At 39.8% G+C, this 26,065-nt stretch overlaps 1 protein-coding gene across 1 annotated transcript in view; it reads right to left on the reverse strand.

The window, feature by feature from the left end:
* Positions 1-26,065, reverse strand: part of POLN (DNA polymerase nu) — a 110,098-nt gene that overhangs the window by 34,924 nt on the left and 49,109 nt on the right. The window lies entirely within an intron of this gene.

The following is a 26,065-nucleotide window of genomic DNA, read 5'->3' on the forward strand; positions in this document are numbered from 1 at the left end:
GTGATAGTCCATAGTAAATGAAACTCATTATTTTCATCTTCTCCTTTTCTTTTCTTTGTAATCAAATTCTTAGCTAGGAAAAGTCTTACTACTATATTATTAGTTCTTTGGGTTGAAGAGGATTCAATATTGACCCATGAGAAAAATTAAATCTTTCCAGCAACAGCATCTCTTCAAGACATGACATATACAGAGACTCAAAGAGTAAGTCTGACGCAAAACTTGTTTAAACAAAGATTATATCAGGGCTTCACTAATAGGAATATCCAATCTTTTATCAAGAATAATGACTGATGAAAGCATGCACTGAATCTCTGTGTGTGTGTTGCAGAGCTCCACAATAGAGATGCTTCATAAAACAGCAGCACTACCTGCTTCTTAACAAGAGAGGGTAGCTAGTTTACTCCCAGCAAAGTGTCATCCATCCCAGTTCCCATTCACTCACCAGCTGATGTAAACAGTCCTACAAAAGGGCTAACGGATTTAGCAATTTGCAAATAAAAAGCTAGGACTCTGCAATCATCAAGTACGTGCCATTTATACTTTTCCTTACCCAAACATAGTTTCAGAAAGAATGCTGACATTGTTGACAATTGACAACGCTGAAGAATATTGAACATTTGGTTTAAATAGAAGTGCAATGGGAGAAATCTTGATCATCTACTCACACTCTGAAAACAAAAAACTACACAAATTGTATTGGGAACAGAGAGATGAATTGCTATTTGTGAATAAGTCTCGTCACGAGTCTGTTCATGATGATTTGGTTGCATTTTTAAAAGTAAAGTTTGCTATGCATTGTTATCAAAGTTTTTTGCCATGAAAGATGCTTTGTTGTGAAAGTTTTGGCTGATGCGGTTAGAGAAAATTGCATATTTCTGTGTATCTTCTTGAAGAAGAGTCTTTCATGATTATGATGATATTCAAACACCTAGAAAATCAACAAAGCCACAAACTTTTGTTTGCTTGGCCCGTACACTGATTTTAGCTGAGCTTATGCACAGTGCTTGTACAGTTAGGCACTCTGAAACAAGTAGACCTTGACTGCAATCAGATTTAAGCAAGTCCTTATGGCAGTACAGATTTTTTTGAAGAGGAAAAAGAAAACGGAATATGAATTCAAACCTTTATTGCACAAATAGTCTTCAGTTTTGTAGAAGCTCACATTGCTCCTTTGAATGCTACTAATTGCTCAGAGATAAAATGGACTTTTCACTGTTCATATAGGCTGAGAAACATGAAGAATGAGATAAACCAATACATAGTGTTTTCCATCTGTAATGAAAACTATTCCCACTTAAGTCAATCCTTCTGGTAGTTGGAGACTCTTATACTTTGCTGCCTTAGTTATGCCAGGTCAAAAGTTCATGGCTCTTTTAAATAAAGTAGGCTGAGGTTCCCTAATGTATGTGAGTAAGAGGACAAAGTGGCAATTGGAGCTACTAAGTGCAGAATTAGGAAACTAGATATCATTACGGATTTCCTGAAGCAACCTCTGGCAGAAAGTCCACTGGAATTTCCTGAAGAACCTGGCAGAAAGCTACATACACACTTGAGAAAGCATCTGTCTGGAACCAGGAAGTAAAACAGAATCTGATAACAGAGTAGATCTTACCTGAAGACCTTTCTGAGATGAAGAACCAAGACCAAACAATGCTGAAACTAAGGAAACAATACAAAACGTAATAATGCTTTCCTAATACTGCACAAATTGAACTGGAGGCCTGGAGAAGGCAAGAGATAGGAGTACAGCAACAGAGTTTACATGCAGATTTACTTAAGTCTGAGGCTAGAGACAACTGAGAGCCAAGGGGTAAGCAGGGGGTGAGTACGTTAGCTCCTCCCTTCTGAAAATGAAGGTCTGTAATAGAAAGAACGCAGTGGCTAAGAAGTCGTGCAGATCTGGAAAGGAACATACATACTTATCAGACCATGGTACTGAGGAAGACACAAGACAAGAGTCTTGCTGGGAGGGACTGGTTGTTCTAGAGAAGATTTAACAGTGAAAAAGGACACTACAACTTGATTCTGTGCACAGCAAGACCCACTGCTAGGATTTTAAGGACAATTTTGTGTTACCCAAGCTTCAACTTGAGAGGGAAAAACAGAAATAGACTTACTGTCCTAATCATGACAGGCAGTGTCAGGAGAAGGATCCTGTGTTTCCATCGTAAGCAATCACAACAAAACCTTGCCTAACATTTATCGGTGCAGAGGTACATGCATTATGCGATCATGACAATCACAACAGTCACTTAACATTTCTTCATCTCTAGTTAGTCATGAAATACATAAGAAGCAATTAAAATTTCAGAGTTTTATGTCAAATACTTCTTTTAATATAATGATAGAAACGAAAAGGTCAGTCAACATCAGAGTGGGAAATGTGAGCACTTGGTAGAGAGACATTATATCTAGCACTCTGTATATTTGTAAATTTATGTACCATATTCAAGAACCCAGAGTAATAAAGTATGAAATTGCCACATAAATCACAAATGCTTGAGCAAACCTGAGCCATTAATCATAACTATTCCCTTTTTTCCTAATAATGAAAATGTTTCTCTCTGTTTGTATTGACAATGATTAGTTTCTACCTAGGATGCTTGATTCCTTCTGTAATACAGAGCGGCATTGCTGCAGTTTGAGCTGAAGACTATTTATTCTTTTGAATAACAAAAGAGGAGGTGGGGGCAATTTCTCAGAAAAGCAGCAGCCATGTTAGAAATCCCCAGTGAGCTTTCTTCTTCACCCTGTTTCCTACACAAACAAATTTATATTTGTCATAATTAATTTGTTTTAATGGGTACTGTGAGAACCTATTAAAACTAAAACTTTTATATTTGCTTTCAACTCATCATGGAATACCATAATATTGAAAAGGAGACATTATTATCATCTTACTCGTGTAAGAAACTTTTAAGCTACAGTCACTAAGCAAGCTACCTAATGCATGAAAATACTCAGCTCTGAACTGTGGTATGATGTAAAATAGATTTGTAGTGGAGATGCATTGTTTTCAAGTAAACTTGAATCTGAAAAAGGAAGCTGAATAGCTATAAAAAAGCCTTAGCTGCTGGGCCCAGACAGTGACAAGGAGGCAGACTTCAGCTCACCCAGCACTGTAGGTACATCTGGAGGAACAGGAAGAATGTTAATGCAATGTAATAGGAATTAAGGCAGAAGAAAAAGCTCAAGAGAAGAAAGAGTTTGCTGCAGGTTTTGTTGTGGAAATAGCACAATTTCTGAAGTCCTGTAGGAAATATACATGCAGTTCTTAGTTCTAGCATGAAACATTTTTCCATTTTATGACATCTTTTCATTTCTCTCTCTCAAATATGCTATTCGTAATCAATATTACCATCATCTTCAAATTCCTCTTGACCTGCCATCCCCAAATGTACAATATTTCACTTCCTACATTCCTGTCCTTGCCTGCATACTTGTCTCAGTCTATTTCCACATCTCCGATTTGTTTGTCCTTTACCTTTCTTCGTTTAGTACTGCTTTGCAAGTACTTTGCTTTATACACATCTATTACGTAGAATAAAGAACGCACTTCTGTGCTGGAAGACATGTTCAGGTTAATAGATCTCATTATTCTTAGAAGTTGGCAGAGCTAAACAATCTGAAAAGGTCTGCAAGGACAGCAAAACAACTTACAGCCAAAAATAGTAGAAAATCTGACAAACATAGTAAGAGTAGAGATATACAAACCCTTTAAAAAGGTGGTGCTATTAAGAACCGGGTGCATGTCTTAAAGGGAATAGCTGTCTAATTCTTAGAATGAAAAAAATAGAGAAAAATTTTCTAGCAAACCAGTGAAGGAGAACACCAAATTATTAGTAAGAAATATACAGTGCAGATATGAAACTTAAAAATGGGCATATGTAATTTATTACTTTTTCAGAGAAAATATCTTGAATAGTTTCTAGAATTTCTCCAAAATTCATTGTATGTTTTTGTATATTAATGGGGTCTAATGGACATCTCAAAGAGCTTCTGCTGAATTGTCTTAAATCTTTAAAACATATGAATACAAAGTTTCATTATACCCAAGAAAAATATGGCAATCATATCTGTAATCTAAAAAAGGTTTAGCTATAAACTAGAATAACACGGTTAATACAGAGTAGAGACCTGGATGGATCTATTTTTAACCTGTACAGAATGCTAAAAAGAAAGAATTAACACAAATTTTACTATACAGAAATGAGCACACACAGCATAAAAAACATGAACACACACACAAAAAAAAAAAAAATCAAAGAGGCCACAGGGCATAAAGTTTGAGCAATGCCAAAACAAAACTTTGAGAACAGGTAGAAATGGAAGGAAATCAGTCTTAAAGGAATGCGATAAGACATTTCAGCATTTCTGGGAAATGTTGTATGGTGATGGAAGTCATCTGTTTGCATACAGGAAAAGGCAGAGCAAACCTCTCAAACACAATATCTGCAGACATGCATTGCCTGTCTCTGCATTACATTCCAGCCAAGCTAAGCTCAGTCGTAACAGCCACAAAGCTGTTGGCCACTCTCTTGTAGCTGCCAATTAATCCAGGTTCTAGCTGAGTTGTTGATGTGGGAAACAAGATGGAGTGCCATTAAATTCGTTTTATATGTGGTCATTAATGTCCAAAAAATGAGTGAATATATGAGTGGCTACACATTCATCCATCTGACTGCTTTTACAACTTTTTTTCATTTCAGCAGTGAACTATATAAATCTCTCATTTTTAATCACCTGTTGCTATTTAACAGCAGATGAGGGTTGTATATTTTGTGAGTTTGTGCTTGGAACTTTGTGTTGGCATATGAAACTGGTACAGACAATTTATCTAATTAGTGACAACTGCAAGCTTTAGAAAAGCTCAGTTTTACAGTGGTGTGGTCACTGGATAGATCATGCAGGAGGTAAATTCTGAAAGCTTACTTTTTCGATTACATTGGCCTTATTATACTTAAGGCAAGCAAAATGTATACCACAATGTATGTGAGCATCCTGAACATACGGAAAAGATTGGTTACACATAACCTAGTCTGCTCACTGCTAATGCAATGCACAAGAATAGGCAGTTTTTTTGAAAGCTGCTATTCCGTGACTAATGGAAAATGCTGACAAGGCTCAGGCATAAATTGCCTCAGACATTTTTAAAGTAACATGTGGAAGCCATCTTGGAACAACTGTTGCCATGCTAATCTCTGTTACAAAATACTGAAAAGGAAGAGATTGGGAAACAGTTTCCCTGAAGCCACTGTCACATCAATATAGATTACTACTTTTGCCTCACATGTCAATCAAGAGCCAGGCATAAGGTACATGCAATTAACCCGTCTAGATATTTTTATCATACACAGTTTTAATGTATGGTTAGATATCGAATGTCCAGTGACAACCACATATGTAAACACATATATATGCCTTCTATAACTATGAGGCATTGAGGCAACTATGTTCTAAACAAACAGTAGTTAGATTGTCTTCCTCATAAGAAGAGCATAGAGACATCAGGATGAAAAATTAAATTTGTCTAGACTGCCCAGAAGAGTGGAAATACAGTTTAGCTACTTTTCTAAAATGCTTGCATTTGCATTTTTATAACTTGGTTTGCATAAATGAGATATAAGGTTACAGAATAACACAGAGAAACCCAAGGATATCCACCAATAAATGAATCAACAAACTAGGGCATTGGGATATCTGAAGTAGTACCCCAGATTCCTCATATCTCCTCCTCATCTAAAGGGTAATACACAGGGTCCCGGTTTCATGTATATTTATTCCCACCCTGGCATCAGGAAAGGTAGAGCTGTCTTCCTGTGGCCACTGCACATAACAAAGAATCTCTGGCATGGATCTCCCATGTAAATATTGGGGTCATGTACTTAAATACAGAGGGGAGAGGTTCGCCACCTCCCACTCAGGGAGTTTAAATTTGTGTTCTATTTAGTTTAGAGGTTTTTATAAAAACTTTTAGTTGTGTTCAATTTCTTTGAATGAAAGACTACAGCACTGTCAGCTTGATGTCATCCTTCCTATACTACCACCAACTCTGCAACATTTTCATCGTTGTATCTCTTTTCCCTCTTTGTATGCAATCCTATCACCAAATTGCATTTTAATTTGTTTTGTATCCATTTAGCACCAGGAAAAGCTTTATAATCCCTATAAAACTTTTTTGAAAGACTCCAGAAGCACTTTAGGACTTTAAAAGTCCTTCCAGTGGTTAATCATAAAATAATTTATGAGTATAAAATAAAACGATTTCTAGAGTAGCCTCTATAGTCCATCGCATGAAGATTTATTTCATTAGTCCTCAATCTTCTTTTGAAGAGCATGATATCTAGCTTTCATGTATTTAAGAGAAGATAAAGACATGTCTGCAGTTTGCTCTGTGGGCCAGAAGCCTTCTGTTGCTACATTTTAAAGTAGCAGGGAACCAGATAAAGAGATTGCAACAAGGTCATGTCATAAATCATATCTAACACCAGTAACAATTTGTTAAAGGATTCATTTGGGAGTGAAGTGATCCATTATCTTTATTAAGATATTTACCTGCATGTTGATGTCCTAGATATTTGATATTGAAGAGATAAAATAGGTAGCACTTATTTTCAGTGCTCATGACAAAAAAGGTCATTTAGAGAATTCTCTTTAAAAAAGCACAATGCTGGACATCTGTCAGAACAGAAAGTCCCAACATTGATGAAGGTACTTGAAAGAGCACATCCTACCCTGCAACCTTCACCTTTTTTCTCCCTCACTCCTGCAGGAACAAAAAAAAAGGGCTTTCTTCTCACAACCATAGTCTCTCTTACACAGTGAATTACATGGACAAGTGACATTTGTTTCTGAGTCATGCGACTGTGAAGCAACTAACTAGAGGGTATTCTTATTTTAGGGTCTACGAGCACAGAATAAGAGGAAGTCAGGCTAACTAAATCCCACCTTTCGCTGCCAGCGTGAACATCAACCAGTGATGGGCACCATCACTGAAAGAACAAATAAATGTAAACAGATTCAGGGGTCTATACAAATTGGGGTGACATAAAATTTGTCAGAGGCTATTTGTATAAAACAACAATGTCAGGGATCAATGAAAATTAATGCTCTCAGAGTTCTTTCTTCACTTGTCACATCTACTTTTCAACCTTTTCTGTAAGATGCTCCAAATAGCTGAAGAGGAACAGAAGCCATTCTGGGACATGATACAGGTAGCTGCAGCAGAGTATCAAATAATTACCCATCTTGGACCTGTTAGAAATCTCGTAACTTTGTAAAGAAATAGATGGACCTTCAGAGCAGTCTTTAGATAAATACCAGAAAAGTGAAACAGAAGGACACAGAGTTCTTAACACAGATGATGTAACTGCCATCTCAGATATTACATGGAACAAAACATGCAGATATAATGTCGATACAACAATGTACAGTGGGCTCAGGAAAAGCAAGCAGGGGAAGAAGGGAGGAGATGTCACACTACATCAAACTGCATCTACATAGTTCAGAAAAAAATAAGAAGCAGACTTTTAAATATCTTCTTAGGGCAATCAAAAGAGGAAGAAATCAATCATGCTACATACGCGACTCGAACAAATGGGTTCTGCAGAGAGGAGAGAGATACTTCATATCCCATCTCTTTCAATCTGCATGAAAAACATCTCTTGAAGCTTAAATTTCTATTATGCCCATGATCACACTGAATTAAAGGCATAAGTAAAAGTGAAGAACGAATTGCCTTTGCATTTGTGACTTCATCAAGATTTAGTTTGACACTAAAGTTAAAGTTATTTGAGTTTAAATAAATGGAAACATTGTATTAAGCTCTGGAGTGTGCTCATAGAATATAGCATCTTATCAAAAGTCACGCTAGAGGGAGATGACTATTTGGAGATATCTTTTCACACACAAGAAAGCTTCTCCACGAATTAGCAAAGCTAAATGTTATCAGACCCCACGAAACAACTGAGGACTGTCCAACCTCCTCAGAGTTTGCTTTTTCACCAGTTTCTGTGCCAGTTGTGGTGGTGACAATTCTAAAACTTTATTTTTCATTTATTCTGAATGCTAAGAAAGCATTTAATGTGCAATAATAATAAGCTTCCCATGTGACAGAAAATTAAGCTGTCTGGTTAAACTTCTAGTTAACAACCTGGTTTATTTAAAGCTATCGTTTACCTCTTCTAAAAACACAGCCATTGTGCTTCCTGAAGTCTTTATTCCCTCTGTCTTATTATCTGCTAGTCTGAATATATGTCGCAGCTGCACTTCTCCAAGGGATTGTAAACTACAAGGTGAAATTTTCCTAAGCTGCCATACAGACAGTCTGTCAGAGTGCAGAGCAAGACAAGTGTAAAATTCAATTAATATCAACTATTGCAAGTGAGCTTTCAAAACAGATAGAAATTGCTTTGCTGCAAAACTGTTAAAATATTGCACACCAACACCCATGAAGCATTGAACTCCGACCTTAAGATGTTTTAAAACTCTGATTCTGAGAAGGCAAACAGAATACCCTCGCTTTTACTAAATTTCAGCATTTACAGCAGTTATATTTTTGGGGGGGGAGGGATGGGACAAGGGAGTAGAAGGGAGTAGCTGAAGAAAACGATAGATAATTAAACCACTGCATGAATGCTCTTTGAAAAAACATACTGCAATAATTAAACATCCCAAGCCAAAACCTAGATCTGTCTCCTGTATGTCAACAGAAAAGTTCAAACATAAATACATATATATATATATATTTATACCCTCATTTGTGGAGGCAGAGCTACCTAAACAAAAGTACTCTGAAGGCAAAAAAAAAATATTACAGTTATCATGCATATTATATTTGCAAATGCCACAATTTTCAAGTGTTTACTGCCAGAATCTTTTGAGGAGCACCCTCTGGTACAATTCTTCAATTATGCAAAAATGTAACAGTTACTACAATCATTCATTAAGAAACAGACATATTTCATAAGTGATAGTTAATGAGAGGGATGTAAATCTGAATTTAGGATTAGTGCTTTTTCCCTAATGCAAACAATCCTGATTTAAATAATGACACTGCTTCAGAACAATGATTTAATCTGTTGGCTTAACAGAAATTTAGGTAAAAGTAATGAACTATACTGTTAATGACATAGCAGGCTAAATAGTCCAGGCCAAAACCAGAGACATATACTGAGGATACAATTACAGCTGATTTCGCAATGTTTTCAAGTAGATAGAATCATAGAATCATTAAGTTTAGAAAGTACCTCTAAGATCATCAAGTCCAACCGTCAACCCAACACCACTATGCCTACTAAACCATGTCCCAGAGTGCCACATCTACACGTTTTTTCAGCACCTCCAGGGATGGTGACTCCACCACTTCCGTGGGCAGCCTGTTCCAATGCCTGACCACTCTTTCAGTAAAGAAATTCTTTCTAATATCCAATCTAAATGTCCCCCGGCACAACTTGAGGCCATTTCCTCTCATCCTATCGCTAGTTACTTGGGAGAAGAGACCAACATCTGCCTCACTACGCCCTCCTTTCAGGTAGCTGTAGAGAGCGATTATGTCTCCCCTCAGTCTCCTCTTCTACAGACTAAACAATCCCAGTTCCCTCAGCCGCTCCTCGTAAGACTTGTTCTCTAGACCCCTCACCAGCCTCGTTGCCCTTCTCTGGACATGCTCCAGCACCTCGATGTCCTTCTTGTAGTGAGGGGCACAAAACTGAACACAGTACTCGAGGTGCAGCCTCACCAGTGCCGAGTACAGGGGCAAGATCACCTCCCTACTCCTGCTGGCCACACTATTCCTGATACAAGCCAGGATGCCATTGGCCTTCTTGGCCACCTGAGCACACTGCTGGCTCATGTTCAGCTGGCTGTCCACCAACACCCCAAGATCCTTTTCTGTCAGGCAGCTTTCCAGCCACTCTTCCCCAAACCTGTAGCATTGCATGGGGTTGTTGTGACCCAAGGGCAGGACCTGGCACTTGGCCTTGTTGAAACTCATACAGTTGGCCTCGGTCCATCGGTTCAGCCTGTCCAGATCCCTCTGCAGAGCCTTCCTACCCTCCAGCAGATCGACACTCCCGCCCAACTTGGTGTCATCTGCAAATTTACTGAGGGAGCACTCAATACCCTTGTCCAGATCATTGATAAAGATATTAAACAAGATGGGCCCCAAAACTGAGCGCTGGGGGACACCACTCATGACTGGCTGCCAGATGGATTTAACTCCATTCACCACCACTCTCTGGGCTCAGCCATTCAGCCAGTTCTTTACCAGTGAAGAGTACACCCACCCAAACCATGGGCTGCTAGTTTCTCCAGGAGGAAGCTGTGGGGAACAGTGTCAAAGACCTTACTAAAGGGCAGGCAGATAACATCCACAGCCTTATATCACGGATATAAGAGACTGCCTAATCCCAAAGTGAGTATAATAATAGGGCAGAAATGCAATACACAGAGATCTTGGAGCTTGTCCTCCAAGCTATATCACAGCAAACTCTTCTCCAACACAGCAGAGAGGAACAAAATTAGATAGCACCATTTCCCCACTCCAGACTGTAGTAATTGTGAACCTATCCCTACATGCTGCAGAGTTTCAGAAACTACCCTTTCACAGTCTAAAGAATAACAGAGACTATTGCTTTTCTATAAGCTATTTTGTTTGCAAGTAAGAATTACTAAAGTATAGAATTTTTGTATAAAGTAGGGGATGAGGAATTAGAAACAGAGAAAAGATTTAATAATTGAACATGGAAGAACTAGCAAACAGTGTGGTTTGGCTATGGAAAAATAAATGCAGTTTCAGGATGTGTCAAGTGAGCTATGTCCAATGACAGGACAATATTAGTACGGCTGTACAATATACTGATGAGATGTTATCTGGGCTAGTTAACATAATTTGGTTACCATGTTCAAGAACATGAATTTGTTGAATAGAGGAAAAAAAATAAATCAGCCACGTGAAAGGAGACACTGACTATGTCAATATTAAGAAATTAAACCTGCCCATAAATATTTTGCAGCACTGGGACTAACTGTAAAACAACACCACATATCTGTACTTTAAAACTCTCTTGTCATCCAAATATAGTGCTGCATCTGGCAGCCTAATGGCAGTAATCCCTGGCCCATGTTAATGCAGAAACTGTGTGGTCCAGAGCCACGACGACGACAGGGACCAATTTAGCAACCCAGATTTTGAGTGCCAGCAACCAGGAACACCCCTTATCTGACTAAAGGTAGCCTTTCAAATCATTATTTCTTTGTTTCATTCATCATTCTTCTAGCCCAGTTTCCTGGCTGTTCCGAAATTATGTTTCTGGACCATGGTACAATTATTCCTGAGACTGTGCTCTGGTGCAGAGATTTCAGAGCTTGCTGAAAAAGCTACCTGTGGTAACTAAAGCAGTTCAGTGAAACAATCATTGCCACAGAGGCTCTTGTTCTTTGCCAAGAAGACAGACATATTAACGTATGCGGAATGCCATGTAGTCATAACCAGCTGCTCCTAATACTAGTTCATTAAGGTATTTTGATGACAAATACCCTAAGAAAGCTTGTCTTGTTTCCTTGAAGAATAAGGGTTGAGAATACAGTTGATGGCCTTCCTGAAGTATTTACACAAAGCAAACACTGGGGGACGAGGAGATCCAATAAAGATAATGGGCCACATTGGCAAGCACAATTTGGGTATATAAACTGTAGGAATAAATACAAGGTAGAAAGTAAAAGGAGTTTTCTAGACAGAAAATGAATGGGGAATTCAACAGCTCTTCAATCGCATTATGTAAGTTAAAACTAGTTCTAAGTTGAGACCCTACCAATATATGAAAGGGAGTTTATGACACTGTCACCTGCAACAATTTTATGACCAAAAAGGTCCTTCTAGTCTTACGCTCCTGTGTAAGACCGGGCATCCTGATGAGTGGATGAGGCCCTCTATAGACAGATAGGAGCAGCCTCACCTTCACAAGCCCTGGTCCTCCTGGGGGACTGCAACCACGTGGAGGGACAACACAGCAGGGCACAAGCAATCCAGGAGGTTCCTGGAATGCACTGATGGTAACTTCCTCCTCCAATTGATAGAGGAGCCATCGAGGAGAGGTGCTATGCTGGACCCCGTTCTTGCCAGCAAGGAGGGGCTGGTGGGAAATGTGAAGCTCAAGGGCAGCCTTAGCTGCAGTGACCATGAAATGGTGGAGTTCAAGATCCTTAGGGCAGCAAGCAGGGCACACAGCAAGCTCACTGCCCTGGACTTCAAAAGAGCAGATTTTGGCCTCTTCAGGGATCTGCTCAGTAGAGTACCACAGGATAGAGCCCTGGACGGGAGAGGGGCCCAAGAAATCTGATTAATATTCAAGGATCACCTCATCCATGCTCAGGAGCAACACATTCCAACAAATAGAAAGTCAGACAAAAACTCCAGGAAGCCTGTATGGATGAATAAGGAGTGCCTGGACAAACTTAAGCACAAAAAGGAAGCCTACAGAGCATGGAAGCATGGACAGGTAGCCTGGGAGGAATACAGAGGAATTGTCCAAGCAGCCAGGGATCAGGTTAGGAAAGCTAAAGTCCTGATAGAATTAAATCTGGCCATGGACATCAAGGGAAACACAAAAAGCTTCTACAGGTACATTGGTGATAAAAGGAAGATGGGAAAATGTTGGCCCTCTCTGGAAGGAAACGGGAGACCTGCTTACCCAGGATATGGAGAAGGCTGAAGTACTCAATGACTTTTTGCCTCAGTCTTCACTGGCAAGTGGTCCAGCCACACCATCCAAGTCACAGAAGGCACAAGCAGGGTCTGGGAGAATGAAGAACCACCCACTGTAGGAATAGATGAGGTACAACACCATTTAAGGAACCTGAAGGTGCACAGGTCCATGGGAGCTGATGAGATGCTGTCAGAAACTGAAAGAGTTAATATGTGTTAATGCCTCAAACATTGTGCTAAAATAGCTGCATCAGCCCCGGGGCAGTCCTTCAGATGGCTGTCCTGAGCAGGCAGGATGGCGCCCACCTGCAGTTGGGGGTCTGCACAGTAACAGCAGACTGCAAAGAAGGAGCAAGGTAACACAAGACGGGGAGGGCGGATCAGAGGATGCGCAGTTTCCCTTTTCTGATGTGCCTTACCCAAATATGGCCACAGGTCATATAAAGTTCATTTGAGGAAGGGGCTTGAGACCCCTAAGAGACCCATCGCGTCGTCTTCCCCCCCACTGGCGCCTGCGCAGAGGATCATGAACTTTCTAGAAGAATTGCCATATAAGTCGCCAAGAGGTGTGACTAAGGGCGGAGACTGGGTGAAAAGACACATGTGCAACGAGCCGGCATGTGCCCGCCACCAGAGGATGTCCTGCCTGGTGTCATCATGGGATACTAGGGTGCTGACACCTCTTTTTGTTGCCCCTTTTTCTTTTCTTCTCTTTACTTTCCCTCTTGTACATATTTTTGACAAGAACCCACGTTGAAAATGCTTTCCATGTTTTTCAAGCTACCTCTGCTATAAATAACATGCTTAAATTGTTTGGTATATTTCACCTTAATTTAGCCTGAGGGGATTTACAGAACCTGACTCGCTTCAGCCCCCCCCACCCCCATAGGCGGGACACAACAGATGCACCCGCAGGTCCTGAGGGAACTGGCAGATGAAGTTGCCAAGCCACTATCCATCATATTTGAGAAGTTGTGGCAGTCCGGTGAAGTTCCTAGTGGCTGGAAAAGTGGAAACACAACCCCCATTTTAAAAAGGCTAAAAAGGAAGATCCAAGGAAATACAGGCCAGTCAGTCTCATCTTTGTGCCCAGCAAGATCATGGAGCAGATCCTCTTGGAAACTATGCTAAGGCACATGGAAAATAAGGATGTGACTGGTGACAGCCAACATGGCTTCACTAAGGGGAAATCATGCCTGACAAATTTGGTGGCCTTCTACAACAGGGTTACAGCGTTGGTGGACAAGGGTAGACCAACTGATGTCATCTACCTGGACTTCAGCAAAGCATTTGACACTGTCTCGCAAGACATTCTTGTCTCTAAATTGGAGAGACATGGATCTGATGGATGGACCACTCAGTGGATAAGGAATTGGCTGGATGGTTGCACTCAAAGAGTTACAGTCAATGGCTCAATGTCCAAGTGGAGACCTGTGACAAGCAGTGCTCCTCAGGGGTCCGTATTTGGAATGGCACTGTTTAACATCTTTGTTAGCGACATGGATAGTGAGATTGAGTGCACCCTCAGCAAGTCTCCTGACAACACCAAGCTGTGTGGTGCAGTTGACACACTGGAGGGAAGGGATGCCTTCCAGAGGGACCTAGACAGGCTTGAGAGGTGGGCGTGTGCGAACCTCATGAAGTTCAAGAAGGCCAAGTGCAGGGTCTGACTGGATGTTGGATTGTCAATGGATTCAAAGCAGCCCTGAGGAGAAGTACTCAGGGGTGTTGGCTAATGAGAAGCTCAGCATGACCCAGCAACGTGCGCGCACAGCCCAGAAGGCCAACCATATCCTGGGCTGCATCAAGAGAAGCGTGGCCAGCAGGTCGAGGGAAGGGATTCTACCCTGCTGCTCTGCTCTGGTGAGACCTCACCTGGAGTCCTGCATCCAGCTCTGAAGCCCTCAGCACAGGAAAGACATGGACCTGTTGGAGCAGGGCTAGAAGAGGCCACAAAAATGATCAGAGGGCTGGAACACCTCTCCTACAAAGACAGGCTGAGAGAGTTGGGGCTGTTCAGCCTGGAGAAGAAAAGGCTCTGGGGTGACCTTATTGCAGCCTTCCACTACCTGAAGGGGGCCTACAAGAAAGCTGAAGAGAGACTTTTTGCAAGAGCATATAGTGATAGGACAAGGGGTAATGGCTGTAGACTGAAGGAGGGTAGATATAGATTACCTATAAGAAAGAAATTCTTTACTACAAGGGTGGTGAGGCACTGGCACACATTGCCCAGAGATGCTGTGGCTGCCCCCTCCCTGGAAGTGTTCAAGGCCAGGCTGGATGGGGCTCTGAGCAACCTGATCTAGTGGAAGGTGTCCCTGCCCATGGAAGGGGGCTTGGAACCAGGTGATCTATAAGGTCCCTTCCAGCCCAAACCATTCTGTGTTTCTATGGTACTTTTAACGAGCATAAAGCAGTAACCAGCAGTGTAAGAGATTCTGCCTTGCTTTTTCTTGGACCTTCTCTTCTAAATGCTTCTCTGTTTCTTAATAACTGCTGTCACTTTGTTGGCATCTTTTCCTACCACAAGGGACCACATTTATTCTCACAGAAATTCGAACTTATGCATAGGTTTAAAAAATTTCTCAAGAACAATCCTAAGAAATCTGTAGTGATACAGCTGCAGGAGCTACAAGTGGTACAGCCTCACTCACAACTAATTTACCAAATAATTTATTATTAAACACCAGATTCATAATGAGTAGTATCTCCAAAATAAGACCTTCTGCCACAGAATACTTGCCCCTGAACGTGACTTGATTTGGAAGAGCATGCCTTCCCATTCAAATTGAAATTTGGTTTCTCTCTGAACTGCACATATGAAAAATTCCTGATCCCTCACTTTTTATCAGTGTAAAATCAGAATAAAAAAGGAAAGATAGAAGATAGAAAATAAGAGGTATTTTAGATATTGGTCAGAACAGAAATGATACATACACAATGAGACGATGGGTAAGTACTAATAATTATTCAATTAAAAACTGTGCAAAATTTTTTTCTTCAGAATCTATTTCACAAAAGAAATATAAGCAGAAGCCTTCAAACCAATTAGAAGTGGTAACAGTATTACAAAACCAGTAATCCAATGGTAATGAAAGAAATATGTCAAGCCTTAGTGAGACTCCTAGCAGGTAGCACTGAGTTTAGGACCTCCAGATTTACAGTGAATTGGTACTGGTTGAGTTACACCACCAAACTTCAGAGCTAAAAGATCACAACACAGCCATATATCCCTACATAGAGAATCCAGCAGGAGTATTCAGTTACATTTATTAAAGAGGACTGCCATATAAAACATGAAAACTTTTCTGCACTCACTTCAAAGGCAGGTTTCTAGAAGTAACTGTAAGTACTCCACTGTGAAGAGCAGGTATGCTTATAATTTGTCTTAATACTGCAAAACATAGTTTCATGATCTTATATGTGCTCAATGGCATGGAATGTCTCTTCTTCATTGCAACTCCAAAAACCAAAGATTTCATTGTTTTGCAATGTATGAAGTGAAATGAATTAACTCAAATTCATTTTTATGAACTTCATGTCAAGTCTAAAAGTGGAGAAATTAATTCAAGAGATTACATATTCTAATATCTGATTAGAAGTGTATGAAATAGCCTAGACTACCTAAAAAACCTTTAGACAGAGTTCTAAGAGTCCTAAGCTGGTAACCCTGTGGCTGCATTTTGTAACCATGTCTGTTAATGGGGCTGGGAGGAGAGCCAAAGCTCCTCCTGTCTCCTTGGTAGAAGTCCACCTGGATAAGCATGATTATTTCATTATTCTTTAATCATCTAACAAATACCCAGGAGACATCTTGATTAATAATTACTCTTTCAAGAGCTTGTTGATAGTATTTTCAGAAAATTAATATACAAGCACAAATATTCATATCAGTTTAAAAACCATTTAGCTACAGATGTGGTCTTTGCTTCTCAAAAATCTGTTTATGTCATTCCTGATTTACTGGCCTTTGCTCTTGCTATTTAATAAGGGAGTAGGCAGCTTAACTGAATTCAGTGTCTGTTATACCATACATTTATATGAAGTAACCTAAAAAAAAAGACAGTGTTTTGCTTAGGATGAATCCTCAACGTATTTGCTACAAAGAATGTATTTAAAACAAGGTTGTATAGAAGGGGTATGGGTAAGTGTGTATATATTTAGTCAGCTTACCACCAAGCATTTGTGCAGACTTGACCTTATCTGTTTCAAACAGATGCAGTACATCATTATATTTTTCTATAATTCAGCCCATGAAGACTTATTTTGAGTTATTTCAGGAATTTCCAAAATACCTCTGCTTATTTCCTGTGTTCTTCAGAACTCAGCAGGATATCAACAGATAGAGCTATTGTCAGGAAGTACCCTGAATTGCCAAGTGGCTGGAAAAACAAGAGTCCCTATTTTGCATAGTTCCTGCTGAACCAACTGACAGTGTGCAACAATTTGGCTCACCTTGCCATTATTAGACATAATCAGTTCCCTGAGTCCCCTGCTTGGCAGGTGGTAAAGAAATAAAATTTCCCCACTTCCTGGAGGGAGACAGTTTGCGATGCGAAGAACAAAACAAACTTTTCTGCAATGTGGTCTTTTTATTCAAATCTCAATCAACTTATATTTTATCCTCTGAAAAAAAAAAAAAAAAAAAAAAAAAAAGCTTTTGTCCCTCCAATATGGTAATCCCAAGCAGCTCTGTGCTTTGTTTCTCTCTGGGCTTTCCAAAATTAGCATGTTTGTCTCTTACCAAAATGGTTCACAGCAGATATTACCACAATCCCATATACACATCAGCTGAGGAGACGGACTTTTGTGTTCAGTACATTTTATAAACAGCCTGCAGTTCCCCAGATTATTGGAAATCAAGTGTCCAGGTTCCTCCGATTCTGGCAAGGATAGCGTAAGCTAAAGACTATTCCATGTCTTAAAGTGTCAGCCAACCAAGCCCATACTATAAAAATGGAAAGGAATATTTTTCAAAATGATTAGTGATAAAGAATTTATAAATCCCTTGGAATTCCATGATAGCTACACACTTCCTTATTTTAGATATTAACAGCCATTGCTACAAAGAAGTAACAAGATACGTCCTTTTATTTTGCAGCCATTTTTTTTTAACTCTCTGAAAGCCACATAAACTCAGGTGAACACTTATTATGTCCGGTACTTACCAGAAGGTAAATTCAATACCTGGAAGAAGGACAGGTATTCATGCTGTTCTCCATCACACAAAAGAAAGCACTAATAGCATGAATATGAGGAAGCAGATGACAGATGAGAGAGAAAGGAATATTTTGTGGTTTGGATTTTACAAAACTCGGATCTCAGACTGAAACAGGAGCAACTAGACCACTACCAAATTCTCCAGCCTTCTTTTAAGCACAGCCTTGAGTGTAAGCATTGTACACAACTGTCACAGATCATCCTTTCATTGGTATAATCAGAGTAAATATCACCCTTAAAGGGTATCCACTTGCTACTTTAATTCACCATCAACAGTTAATGTGTACAGGATAAATTATAGTTTAGAGGTAGAAATTAATAGTTTAAAGAGAATGCCTGCTTTCGTAGTGGAATGGCGGTAGTTATCATGTTATTTAGGTTATTGTCTTTTAATACACAATACATCTGCATATTGAAGAGTATTAGACATATTCCTCTACTACATAGTACTACCAGTATTAGAGATATTCCGCCGCCACACAGTATAAGTATTCATATACAATAAATATAATAGGTATTTGTAATGGAGATTATGAAACTTCTCTACTCTCTTATTCTTTAGCTGCAGAACATGAGAAAAACTGATTGCATATAGGCCAACTTTTTCTGTGTTCTCCAATTCATATACTATGATTTCCAAACCAAAAAGAGTTACAGAGTACAAAAGCTAAAATACTAAGTCACAACTGTCCAACAGTCTTATCTTTAAAGGGATTTTTCTAAGGCACAGACCAACATGGATTTCATTACACTCGATCTACACGGCTCAACAGACAACCTAGGACACAGAAAATGCCCAAGAAAAATTTGCGCACAGGGACAGTTATCTTTCCACTCTCACAGAAATGAAAATACACAGTTTATAGCAGTAATAGATTTATGCTCACCATTAGATCACACGGAAAACAATTTACTAAAGACTCTTCTGAATCTCTCCCCTTCTCAAATAGTAAATATTGTCTACAGAAAAGTATATTTACCTTGAAAAGACAATATCTAATACGATTAATAATAACAATAATATTAATAACAATTCTAGATTAAGTTTGCATTGATTTAATCTCAGAGAGATCATGTGGTCAAGAGCATGTTCTTTGTTTCATATGCCAATATTGTCCCCAAAGACTATAAATCACCTGGGTATTCCCATACTTAAACTTTGGGATATAGAAGTACTAGACTTTCACTTCAGTACATTTGCAACTAACCTACTTATAGGGTCTTCTCCTCTCAACCTCATGGTTTATGAGGATATATAGTCTACATGTTTTAACACCATAGTTCACAGTTATAAATTTAGAAAGGGCCAAATGTTTTCATAAATCTGCTAGGACATTTATGACACAAACACTTTAAATAGAAACTAAGAAGATTAGAGGCTGCAACCGTAGAGGTAATACTTTGTTAGTGCTTGCCAATGTGTGCCTTAGGAATCACTTAACAGACAAAAGCATAACACAGTAATAATTTTCTACAGACTAAAACACAAAGCAGACACCTTAAGCTCAATCTACCCACTTAATTTAAGTAACATGACCACTGGGATGATGCTCACCTCAGAGCAGTAACCCTACACTTGTTTTTTGGCCAGTTGTCTATTCCACAGGCTCAGTGGAAGTTCATCTCTCACAAATCTACACTGGCAATTCCATAAGTAACTGTGAGCCATACACAAAATCCAAGAAATTAATGTCGATGCCTATATCCAAAACTGTGAACCAACCCTTTTCACTCCAATAAGTGGCCTCTTAATCCTGGATGTCCTTTGAATTCTCTGGGTACCTCAGGGTACCTCTTCCCTCCTGACAGCTCAATAAGCTCCCAAAATTCTACAGTGTGCACGTGCTTACCATAGAACCACTCTGAGCCCACCTAACCTCCTCTGTGATTTCTGTAGGACCCAGTCTAGGAAATCTAAACTGATTACGTCGTTATTCACACTGATAGCTTTTGGCTATCAGGTTTGGATTTGTTGGCTTTTTCTTAGTATAAGGTAGAGGTGGTACCACCCTGGTACAGTTGCATGGCTACTGAGGGACAGCAACTCAGTTGTCTCTTCACTTGATGGGATTCACATCCACAACTCTGCCTTCCAGTGACATGCAATTAAAGCAAGCTCTAATTGCAGGGCCACAAGCTAGGTTTGGCATCATTCAAGATCACACAGAAATGGGACTACTGTGCAAAAAACCCCACAAACCTCAAGCCACCCCAAAACAACAATAAAAAAAAAGCATAATTCATGAGTTCAGAAGGAAACCAAACATGAAAGTACTCACTATTCTAAACAGGGTACTCAGGTGAGAGTCATAAATCTTTGACTTTTGTCCCTGTAGCTACTACTAACTGAGTTAACCTATCACTAAGTAAAAAACAAATAATCCTCCAAATGGGACTGAAATAAAGAAATCCCTTTTCCAACTGAATGCTCAGGCAATCTGCAATAAAATCGTAGTGTCATAAAAATATGGTTGTGAGAGAGACTGAGAAGTCACCTCAGTTATTTATCCTTGGAAATATCTGCCTAATAGTCTCATTTCTTCCAGCGATGGAAATTCCTCAGCCTTCATAGGTAACCCATCTCCATATTTATCTATCTTTAGCATTGAAAAGATTTCTTTAACTGAAAAATCTCTTACAACAGTGTAAGTCCATTCATCATGCTCAGTTCATGCTCTACCCACCTCTCTGCAAAAACCTTTTATATGTTTGAAGCCTCTTCTCATGTTTTCCTAAATCATATCCTCTCAACTAAACAAATCCAATTATTTCAACTTTACCATGTTTGCTAAACAGAATCTCAACTGCAACATACAAACTCTAACCTCCATTTCCTGGGAGGTGAGAGATCTTAGAGTTGAATACTTAAAGTTGAAGATTTAAGAAGTTGAGCTGAGGTCTCCAAGCACCTAGCTCATATAAAAGCTGGGCACCACAGCCACTTGACAAGAGTGAATCCTGCTCATTTTTTTTTCAAAGAACACTATCTATCTAGTAGGTATCTTCAGGTATCGACTTTGGACCACTGGTTCTCCTTATCATTCTGCTGCAGCATTTTAAGAGGAGTTCAAATACAAACTTCTGTGATTAGAATTTCTCATTAACTTCTCTTAGATGGCTCTGCGGTCAGCATATAGCCTTTTTCACCCTTTGAGATGCATACTTTGGCACTGTACATTGAGCTTGGCAACCCAAAGTTAGGTTTCGTATTCTATTTCAGGTTCAGGAACCTAAAATATAGAAAGTAAATATAATTAGCAGATATCGAAGATGTCTGTAAAACATTGGAACACAGTAACAACATCATCAAGATTAAAATGACTAAGCTAGTTCCAGAGCCATAAATAACATAGTTGCATTTGTATGCCTAGGCTGCCCTCAGGACCCTTCATGGAGGGTATCGCTCTGCTCTGCTGGATACAGCTGAACTCATCACTACTTGGGATCTCCAGTTCTCTAAGGCAGATTCTAAAGAAGCAGGGGAAAGAAATTCTCCAAGCTTAATGCTTGAGTCATAGGAACTCCGAAGCAATACTATCCCAATTCAAAAAAGCACTCAGGCAGGAGAGTAGGCATCAGTTAGGTAGGATGAAATCACATATTTATGGTGTGCTTAAGTGCTTAGCTTAATTAAGATACTTTTTCTGGATTCTGACCCAATATAGTTAATGTGAGTATGTACTATGACAGCGGAAAAGTAGCCTACTGAGAAGGGTGACAAATGAACAGTTTGAAAGAGATCGGCAGTCACTGCATCTCTAATTAAGAAAGAAATTGCAGACTACCTAAAAGACTGTAACTTATATTTCAGCCTCTATCTTCCAAAGTGATTTTAAGATATGCCCATAACAGCATTTTAAATGCAACTACTTATTTTTCATTTATTGTGTAAAAGCTAGATTAAAGGAGTGAAAGCAATTTCATTCTGAGATTTGTTGTCATTTGGATGTCTTATGGCAGTTAGGTCTCTTGGCTGGTCACACAGCTGCCAAGACAGCTGTCACCATCTTCATGGGATGATGATTTGGCTTTCAAAGAACTATAACTGTCATAGGACACCAAAACATAACCCAAGGTGATCTTGCAGGTAGCTGGAATCCATTGCATCATGATTTTTCAAAAGTTTAGGCAAGCCTTGAAACTTTACTACATGCTCAGTAGCAAGTAGGTCAGTTAATGTAATGCACTCTTGGTGTTCTTGTAATAGTAGATGTTGACCTGTCATTTAAGGTTTACTCTTTGTAGGCTCTAACACAGTACTCACTGTGAGATAATGTTGGTAATAGCATATGATCATTATTACAGATGGGATAGGATAAAAGTAGGAATAGTACTAAGCATACACAAGTCAACATTAAAATCTATTTATATAATCTTGGTTTTAGCCGGGGTAACTACGTTAGGTGACCAGAAAATACATTGTATGTACAAGGCAGAAATGAGCTTGGACTTTTCACTGACAAAAACAGCCAACAGAAGCAAATCTATTGCTAAGTGGCAATTAGACACAATTTTTATTTTATTCCATGGAATAAAATTCCATGAACTAATTCCCGTGTGAAAAAAGCACTTTAAAGACAAAACACATGAGACCAAGTATGACATTACCCAGAAACTCACATTAAGTGACCAGTTAACACCAGCTTCTGAGTTTTATTTGAATAGCAATTTCAAGACAGTTCTGTTAAACAGAACACACAATACTTAAAAAAATACCTACAGCAAACAGTTGAGCGTAGTGCAGGGAAGCCCTGACTGGTGGAGGTTTTGTGACTTCTGAAATGAGCTATCTCTGTAAGCCAGCCATAGGAGTACAAGACTACAGCCTAGTCTTGCAGAGGATTGCCTCTCAGCTAAGTGTATTGGGTTGAGTACGGTGTTGCACGTGACACTGAGTTTTAGCATGAAAGTCAGTACCGCCATTCGGCCTTTTGCTCGAATATATAGACATAGTTTGGGTTGACACATACTTCTGCAGCTCTGCTCCACACTGCTGACTAGTGTAAAGATTCCATATGAATGATGTTAAACAGAAACATGGGTGCAACAGGTTTGCAAGAGAGATGCATCTCTAAGGTCCCCGAGACAGACTGAATCACGGTAGAACATGCCTAACCAAATTATGAAAGGAAAGCTGTTATGTAGAAGAGATCTTACTTCATTCAGAAACTCCTACAGTTAACCTCTTTGCAGAAACTGCCCACCATGTGTATTTGTTGCCAAATGCTATAAAGCACCTGTAAGGCTTTTCCAGAAGGTTGGATTTCAGATAGAAAGCTTTAGCCTGAAGGACAGCTAAGAAATAGACGTACCTTTCAGTGGAGAAGCCATGAAGCTTAGGGAAAAAAAAGTTAATAAACTGGTATAAAACTAGGCTGGATTCTGGGGTGTGGCTCAGACTTTTGTCCAATAATATACTCTTTACTGTTTATGACTTAATATTCATTAGTCTAAGGATTTTTAGATGCAGAAAACCTGCTAAAAGATACTAACTGACACGCATTCAGAAGCTGGAATACTATCAGACACTGACATTAGCTCAGTTTTTTCCTTTTGAGAGGGAGCTTTGGAAACTAATTCATTCTTTATAGATCTCTTAGAGAAAAAAACATTCTTGTCAAGGTCTTCCAATTGTCCAAAATGTGTTGGAAAAGATTTGCATCTGCCAGCAATGTGCAATTCCTTCATACAGAATAAAACCTTTGATATGCCACTTGGTATATCACTTGCACAGATTTTAAAGGATTAAGACCCAGAGAAAAATCAGGAGACCAAGAGGAGATAAGAAGTTTGTTGTTTATTTTGCTCTTCTTTCTCATAACTTGTTTTAATACCAATGGAGTGGAAATTGCCCTAAAGAATTTATTTATCAGTAATGGCCTATGAGAGATGAATAAGTATCTGGAAGGGCAAAGTATCTGTGAAGCTTGTGATTTTGTGTCTTCTCTTTGGTGCTAAATTAATGACAAAATTCAAAAACCCAGGGTGAGTTCACTAGGAACTGATCCAACAGGAGGAATTTAATTTGTCAGAACAAATACAGATGTCTACACGTGAGCTGGTCGCCCCAGACCTACTTTGTTCTCAATGGTGAGAAGTCAACACTTTGGACGCGAGATTGATCTTATTACACCAGGGACATCAACAATAGGCCAAATTAATCTCTTCAGGTATATAACAGATGTCCAAGGTTAGATGAGATTAAACACACCCTTCGTGTTTCTGTAATTAATAACAGTCACATAATAGATTCAACAGAAAGTTACTTTCAAGTATTAGCTTTCCTGAAGCTTAAAAGAAGAGTCAGCAGAATCATTATGTAATGATTTTGTAGACACACCATGACACTTCTGTCTGATAAAAATATTTGCCTGTAATATTTCAATAAATTTAAAGTTACTGTGTAGCAACTATAAGAGGCTGACGTCTGCCAAGAGCTGTGAGGTTGCTGAATAGAATGGTGTTTCTGGAGCCTTGCCCAGAGTTGAGACAAAATTTGACTCATCTTCATGCATACATTTGCAATATACCTCCAGACTAAAATGAGGATTTAACTCCATCACAAGGTTCTAGTGATATCATGTTAGAGCTAAGAATTAATTATAATATCAATAGAAGCTCCTAAGTGACTCTAAAGAGAAAGGCGATCTTTCCACCTATTTTCCAGCTATATTTGTTGGGATGTTTGACCTTGAGTTGTGGTCTCCTAGAATCCATGCGCCTCAAGCATTGATTCAGTTGTTGGTAGCAGGATAATCATAACTTAAGCTCCATTTTATTTCTTTGTACTACTTCAGAGTATATTAGCAAATATTGCAGTGAGTAAGAAATACTGTGGTTGGGAAGGCTATGCCTGCAAAAAATTAGAAACTGTAGGACAGGAATTGAGCTAGATCAGGACTGATGAAATCATCATATCTATTTTTGCCTTCATTTTCAGCTAACAATCTTTCAACAAAAAATAATGGAGATAAAAGATTAAAACCGAGAGAGGAACAGAAAGAAAATATGAAAATTGCATGACATTTACATGACATCATTGTGTTCAATCTGCTAATATGTTATAGTATTGTATTAAAACTTTTTCTGACCTATCTGTTCAAACTAAGCTTCTTGACATCTATTCTGTCACTTACTGAATCACAGAATGGTAGGGGTTGGAAGGGACCTCTGTGGGTCACCTAGTCCAACCCCCCTGCTAAAGCAGGGTCACCTACAGCAGGCTGCACAGGACCTTGTCCAGGCAGGGTTTGAATATCTCCAGAGAAGGAGACTCCACAACCTCCCTGGGAAGCCTGTTCCAGGGCTCCGTCACCCTCAGAGGGAAGAAGTTCTTCCTTATGTTCAGATGGAACTTCCTCTGCTTCAGTTTGTGCCCTTTGCCCCTTGTCCTGTCACTGGGCACCACTGAAAACAGTCTGGCCCCATCCTCCTGACACCCACCCTAAAGATATTTATAGGCATTTATAAGATCCCCTCTCAGCCTTCTCTTCTCTAGGCCAAACAAGCCCAGCTCCCTCAGCCTTTCCTCATAGGAGAGATGCTCCAGTCCCCTCATCATCCTCGTAGCCCTCCACTGGACTCTCTCCAGTAGCTCCTCATCTTTCTTGAACTGGGGAGCCCAGAACTGGACACAGGACTCCAGATGGGGCCTCACTAGGGCAGGGTAGTGGGGGAGGAGAACCTCCCTCGCCCTGCTGGCCACACTCCTCTTAATGCACCCCAGGATCCCATTGGCCTTCTTGGCAGCCAGGGCACACTTCTGGTTCATGGTCAACTTGTCGTGCACCAGGACACCCAGGTCCCTCTCCGCAGAGCTGCTCTCCAGCAGGTCCGCCCCAAGCCTGTACTGGTGCATGGGGTTGTTCCTCCCCAGGTGCAGGACCCTGCACTTGCCCTTGTTGAACTTCATCAGGTTCCTCTGCGCCCAGCTCTCCAGCCTGTCCAGGTCTCACTGAATGGCAGCACAGCCTTCAGCCAGAATGCTCATGCACTTTTGTGTACCAGGGGAGTCTCAGTCTCAAGTAAGATTTGTAGGCATAACCACGATACAAACAGTAATAAGAAATACCTTCAAACAGCTAAGTAACTGTCCTGGGTTCGGCCAGGACAAGGTTAATTTTTGCCAGAATCCAG

Source organism: Opisthocomus hoazin, chromosome 5 (genome assembly GCF_030867145.1).
Source record: "Opisthocomus hoazin isolate bOpiHoa1 chromosome 5, bOpiHoa1.hap1, whole genome shotgun sequence".
Classification (NCBI taxonomy): domain Eukaryota; kingdom Metazoa; phylum Chordata; class Aves; order Opisthocomiformes; family Opisthocomidae; genus Opisthocomus; species Opisthocomus hoazin.